Consider the following 7,289-nt stretch of genomic DNA (forward strand, 5'->3'; position numbering starts at 1 on the left):
TGTCTCGTAGCTTTGAGATCAGCGCAAGGAGAAAAAAAAAAGGGAAAAACTGTATTAATTGCCCATGGCCAGAGGAATCCTATTACTGTGGGCATTGATTATAAAATTGTATGTGTGAATGATTTTCATGCAGAAAGTGGACTACCAAGCCTCGAGCAGAAAGTGAAGAAAGACTCAAATTAGCGAATTGGGCCAGAGACTGTGTGTATAAAAGAAGAAAGCAAACACAAAATGTCAAATGCTGAATCTACTGTAAGTTTAAACAAGATTTAGATTTATTAGATTCTGATTTCTTGGAGATCAGAAAGAAATTCAAGAATTTTCCAGCTATAATATTTTATTTAAAAAAAAAATCTTTTTTTTGTGTGTGTGTGGTGATTCTACCTAAGAAAAGTCTCTCTTTTGTGAAAAAGAGTTAAGTTGCTGCAGGCATGAGCCAACTCAAGTGTCAGGCTGCAAGTACTTCGTCCATCTGTCTGAGATTTGTCTTTCCACTTCATTTGTTTGACAAAAGTTGTCAAAACACGTAAAAACAAACCAAACTGTATATTTCCTGGACACTAATCTAGGCAAAAATGTGGGTCAAATCCCAGAAAAGTTTGCTCCACTGGTCCCTAGTATTCCTGCTTTCGGAAATAGCTGAAATATTTTTTAGTAAAACGTTGTATGCAAATCATTCCTCTGCACAAATAACCTTTAATGTACATGGTTTATCAAACAGTGGCTGTAATCACTGTCAGGTAAATTTAAATTGATTTGCTGGCTTCCTGTTTGACTTGCAGATCTCTCGGTCTTAATCAAGGCATTTTGTTCAGATAAACAGGGATTAAGCTGATCAACAGCATTAACATTATCTCCCAACAGAGAAGAGAACATGTAACAGAAGAGTCTTCACTGCTTTGATACACAGGATGTAACTAAGCCTAAAACACTAACATTAAATACATCTGAGTATTAATATTAATACCCTATTTAAAATTCTATTCTGTAACTGCACTTGTTTATCTTTGGCATGCTCCATGTTAAATCATATTGACTAAGCTACTGTATGTCATACATTTAATCACCTCTCTAAGAATCCTGACTGTTTTTGTTGTTTCTTTCCCCTGCACCTTTAACACAATTATGTGCACATGTATATGAATGCTAAGAATTTTAATAAGTGAAAATATGCTGACTATTCACCACACAGACCTCCAGTTGGCAACACAAAAGCAGTGTGCAGACATATTAGGTAGCTTGTGGCAGCAATGGTAAAAACAAGGTGACTATGGTCTTTCTCTGAAATGTAGACAAAAGAAATTACTGTCATGTTATTGTTAAGAGCAATTTACATTCTGTACAGACCAGAGTTATAATGACAGAATAATTGATGAAACATACATCCTTACTATTCTCTTTGAGAATATAACTTGGCCTCCTAACATTTACTCTCTGAGAAGTCAGACTTACACCTCCTATGAGTATTAGGCAACCGGTGTGTTAAAATGCTATGGGAAACTTTATTTCTTAAATAGCAGATGTTGTTTTATGGTTTTAACAAGATGTTTAAATTATAGATTAACACCCAGTTGATACCACCAGTGTAGCTTTGCAAATAGACAGAACTGTTGTTGTGCAAATTACCTCGTAATATAGCATTGTGCACCTTTAGCCTCACAGAAGTCTTTACCTGACCCAACTATATACATGAACTATAAACTTTTCTGAATGACAAAGTGACTTTATTTACACAGGGGGGGGGGGTCACTCTTCAATTCGAAAAAAAAAATTGAAAAGGCCTAAAATGAATCAAACATAAGAACAAGTAATACACGCCTCTGTGTCTCTATTTTTTCTGTACAGGTATCACAAACACATTAATGAGCCACATTGTTACACTGAAACATCTGTTTCTTAATTGCTATCAACATTATTTCAAGGCGGCAGAAAAACTGCTCTGTGCTCATAAATACTCATCAACACACCAAATGTGGATTAATCTGCCCAACAACTAGAATATAAAAATGACATTGTGTTGTGGGGTTTAAAAAATGAAACCACCACATATGACTTGTTTATTGTAAAGATTAAGGAGGAATCAATGAGCTATAGGCCACAAACAGGTTGGACACTGAGGAATGAAAGATGAAGTCATTTGTTATTTGTCTTTTCCCTGTAATTTCACTTGTAATGTGTCTGGCTCATCAAGGGCATTTAAAGCTCACAGGACCTGAGCTTTGGAGCATGTTGTCTTCATTGAAAAGTATCTCAGCCGTTCAGCCATGACGGTCCCAGTCTGTCCAGCCTTTCCTTCTCCCTTGCCTCCCTTTCACCAAACTTAGATTTTGTGACAAACAGAAAAAAATGTCAAATCCAATCTGAATCCAACACCTCCGTTTATGCTCCCCTCATCTTTAAATATTCACTCAAGTTGAGGAAACAGATATTCCTCAACTTATGACTGTCATTTCAGACATCTGTATTCTTTGCAGATCCACATGTCCCTGCAGCAGTTCTCCCTAAAGTATCTGGGAAACGCCCAGAAAATGGCCGTATTCCCAAAAATTATAAAGTACATTTGTATGAATAAACACACACACTTACACAGTACTATGTCGTAATGCATTAATAAGTTAAACAGCTTTAAACAGCTGTCTGAAATGTCTCTTGTGAAAATAAATAAATGTGTGTTGTTGTTTGTTCTTGGAGAATATTACTGTGAATTAATTTCAATAAGTAAAGAAGAAAACAGGGAAATTATATTTTAAGCCACAGGATGCAAACAACTTTTGGGTCTTAGCTTTTTGTAGTGTAGTGTATTCTGCCCCCACAGTGCAGAGCAGACATCAACCACTTTACTGTACATGCAACATCTAACTAACATTTGCAGAGTTTTTTGATTGCTGGCCAGATGTCTCAGCGAGATTAGCCAGCTGTAGCAGAGAGAGATTGTGTAAACCTCTCCATACCAGTCATATCCATGTCAAGATGTTTACAGTTGGGCGGTTCAGTCTGTAACAACAGAAAATAGTCAATGTTGCAGAAATTTAACATAATTCAAATAAGTCTGATTTTGTTTGTCGGTGGTGTCAAGTAGCTGAGTGTAGTTAGTCAATCCAAAAATAACATTGTGGTAACAAAAGATGGAGATTATGAAATTGGAAATTCTCTCAGAGGGGAACCCTCTAGTCCTTCAAGCCATACAGTGAAATACAAAGAAAAAATATTTAAATAATTTTTGTATTCCTAATCTTTTTGCTCCCTGGAATAATAATTATAATTTCTAGATATGTGTTTTAAACTTGTCTTGGCAAACAATAGGCTAGTTGATAAAATGGAACAGGGAAATGGACCAATCACAAATTTTGAAGGTATCTGGGTGAATCAGTGACACCTCCTGGCAGGCAGGGTCTTCAGTAGCTAAGGAAGGCCTGTATAACTCAAGTGAATGTGGACTAATGACAAGTGTCTTAGACATGTTTTGTTAAATTGTGGCAGAGCAATTTCACAGTGAGTAAGACAGCAAGAAGACAAGACTGAAAGCAAAAAGGAGAGAATTAACAGGAATTAGGGAAGAAGACTGTGGTTGCTGGATTAATTTAAACTCTGTTTTCAAGATTACTTTTTATGGGAAAAACTTGAAATTATCAAGAAGGGTTGACCATGAGCCCAATTTTTTTTTTACCAAGACTACTGCAGGCTAGCAAAAGACAGAGGCATTTAAAAATGGCAGCTACAGGCCAGTCCGCTCTCAATGAGATTTAAATGCCTTGGCTTTGTGTTTTTGTTTCTTTTTTGTTGCTGTTGTTATTGTTTTAATGTATTTATTTTCTGTTATATAAAACCTTGTAGATTTTATTTATGAAAATTGATGCCACGTGATGTGGGGAGAAAAAAAAACGGCCAGACACGCGCCAACAAACTGTGGCTACTGCTGGGATTTCACTTCCGCTAAGTAGTCCAGTCATTTTATGAGAAAAGGTTAAACAAATTGCAACAGAAGCAAACTCAACTGATTTTGTATCCTCAACATGTCCTGAGTGAGGGAAAAAAAGCCCCGAAGAATCCCATTAGGGGAAAGTTCAGAAAAACACCCAAACATATCCCATTTATACGCATATAAACATTTATTTTCACGTGAATAGGGTAAAATTTTTAACCTTTAGATATCTCCATGAAAATTACTGAGTTGATTACTTACATTAAGACAAACAAAAAATGTATTACAAGTTTTTTGAAATTCTTTGTTAACATGAGCAAATGTGCATACATTTGCATAAATTTGCATAAATTCCACCGTTTTGACGGCACATGTATATATGAAGTTGCTGTGGTGGTACCGGCATGAAAACTGGAGTGAGTTGACTCCATCGGTCAACCAACAAGTTGACCACTTTAAATTTCAAGATGACTGTAAAATCCCCTTATTCGCACAAACTGAAATACGCTGCTATGGCCGGGTTTTGGTTGATTTTTCAAGACAGCCACATCCTTAGTAGAGCAGGTATGACATGAGCCAACAGTGCATAATCCAATTACATATGGCTAATTTGCATACATACAGCACCTGATCTAAACATTGAGTAGAGCAGGTGAAAATGTCTTGTTCAATCTTGTTAACATATTACAGTTAAAAAACTTAAGGAATGGAACCAATTTAGGCCCATGAGCATTAATAGAGACGGAGCATGTCATACCTGCTCTACTAAGGATGTGGCTGTCTTGAAAAATTGCAGTCATCTTGAAATTTAAAGTGGTCAACTTGTCGGTTGACCGATGGAGTCAACTCATTCCAATTTTCATGCCGGTACCACCACAGCAACTTCATATATACATGTGCTGTCAAAACGGTGCGATTTATGCAAATTTATGCAGATTTATGCAAATTTGCTCATGTTAACAAATAATTTCAAAAAACTTGTAATACATTTTTTGTTTGTCTTAATGTAAGTAATCAACTCAGTAATTTTCATGGAGATATCTAAAGGTTAAAAATTTTACCCTATTCACGTGAAAAAAACTTTTTATATTCGTATAAATGGGATATGTTTGGGTGTTTTTCTAAACTTTCCCCTAATGGGATTCTTCGGGGCTTTTTTTCCCTCACTCAGGACATGTTGAGGATACAAAATCAGTTGAGTTTGCTTCTGTTGCAATTTGTTTAACGTTGACCCCTTTTTTGGCCTAAAATTACTGGACTAAAGAGGCCGTGGTCTAGAACGGGATTCAATAATGTTTGACTAAAGCAGCACTGAATTATCAGTCCCAGGCACCTGTTGCCACAGTCTCTGTCTCACTACGAACTTTTCTAATGTTACAATCTGCCCTGGCCAGACTGACTAACGCTCAGGTTGTCCTGTGTGTGTGTTTGGACCATATAATACATCCATGGTTTGGACTAACTTCATCCTACCTGTTGTGAGCTGTGCTCCGCTCCTCACCTGGCGGCTGTGGCTGTGGCTGCGGCTGCGGCTCTTGTCTTTCACTGGCAACAACGTGGATTAATCAGCTTTGTGTGGACTCTGTTCGCCTGAACTGCCCTGTCCTCCATTTTCTTAGACGGCAATAAGTGCAATACACAGCTGCCGAGCTCCTGCAACTTCGCTTGCACAACTCCGGGATGTAAAGTTGACCGCAGCCTGTTGCCTGTTAGCCAAGTCGGCTAACGTCACCGTCAAACAACCCCAACAACGTCAACATCCGCTCAAGTATGGGCCCTCTTCTCCATAACATCCTGACAGACCGTAAGTTGGTTTTTGTGTGCGTGTTTGAAACGTGGGAACTATAATGACTTTCCACAGCTGAATGAATTTATTCTGCTTGGGTTTGTTTACATCTGTCAACGCCGTGTCTGTGGCACATGAGGAAGTCTCGCGATAATTCAGCGCGGGCAAAATGTGATCTTTGCAGTAGCCTACATGGTTGAAGCTTTTACAGTCTATGGGTTGAAGGTGTTTCTGAAAATAGATGAATAGAAACTCTACACCTTTGCTTCACCTGTCATGAGGAGGCCTGTCTGCGTCATGGGCACAAGTTGCTGGTTTTATAGCCTAGCCTACTGGTTTTTATGTGAACTTTGTGATTGATTTTTGGTTGACCTTTGTTCAATTTTGTGACTTAATTTTTCCTGTTTGACTTTCTGTTGGGTAGTATTGCAGTGTTCAAGCACATTACTCAATTTTCATACTGAAAAACCTTTTATATTCTGAATTTCCATGTGACATAGGGCTCTGGCTATAGTTTGCATTGCCTTGGTTACTGCCACGGGTTGCCCCATGGTCCTATTGAAGGCCCAGAGAGGTTTGCCACTGAATTAAATAATGTTGTCATCATAATAATATGTAGTCACAGCACCAACATTGTGTGTGTTTAGAGCTACAGTCACTGTTGATTGACAGAGTGTCCTTAAGATGGAGGTAATGTCTTTAAATTACTTTTTGAATTTACATACTGCAGCAAGACCACCGCTCAACCTAGACCAGTCTCTGTTAAGGTGCTGAAGGAAGGATTTTTGCACACTTAAATCTGTGCAATACTTCAAGTGCTTTGAGTGCTATGATCCAAAAATACTGGGCGTATTGTTCAATATGATGTTTATAATAAAAAGGAGGAAGATACTTTTCAACAACAAGCTGCTGTCAATCGGGCCAGCACATAGCATGTGAACATGAAGCAGATTTCAGTCTTGACAATCTGGATCAGATATGAAATGATATATGAAGTGATAACTGTCCACAAACACCGTGTAGATATGTTTCATAAGTATGTAACTGAGTGTTTCCATTTGATTATAGCCTACTGCCACTGTTTTCGATCAGCTATGGTGTTTATGAAACTCCATACTGTCAAACAGTGTGCAGGTCTGAAGATGCATCTTTATGTCCTGAGGTGACATTTTTGATCCGTCAAAAGTGCCTTAATGTCTTAATAAATCACTGTCTTTATATGTAGGCTATAGGCCCTATGTTTAAATAAAGAAAGAAACTGAATTCATACTTAAATGCACAGGGTCTATATTCTGCCCAAAAACCATTAACAAATAACAATCATGACTATGTGTTTTATTTTACAGTCAACAGTTCTAAACATAAACCTAAAAAAAACAATCTTGTAAAGCTGCTCCTGCTGCTGCACTGCATGAAACATTTTGGTACAAAAAAAATAATATTTCAGGCTCTTGGATGTTTGTTGTTGTTTTTTTAATCCTTAGAGAATTAGAAGAACTGAACACTTAAAAAACAGATGCTTCTCACAACTAAAGGTGCAGGATCCATGCTGTGCTTTCATTTGGCAACAGTTTATTAGTA

This window comes from Trachurus japonicus, chromosome 14 (assembly GCF_045865225.1).
Source record: "Trachurus japonicus isolate A0001 chromosome 14, Traja_1.0".
NCBI classification, from domain to species: Eukaryota; Metazoa; Chordata; class Actinopteri; order Carangiformes; family Carangidae; genus Trachurus; species Trachurus japonicus.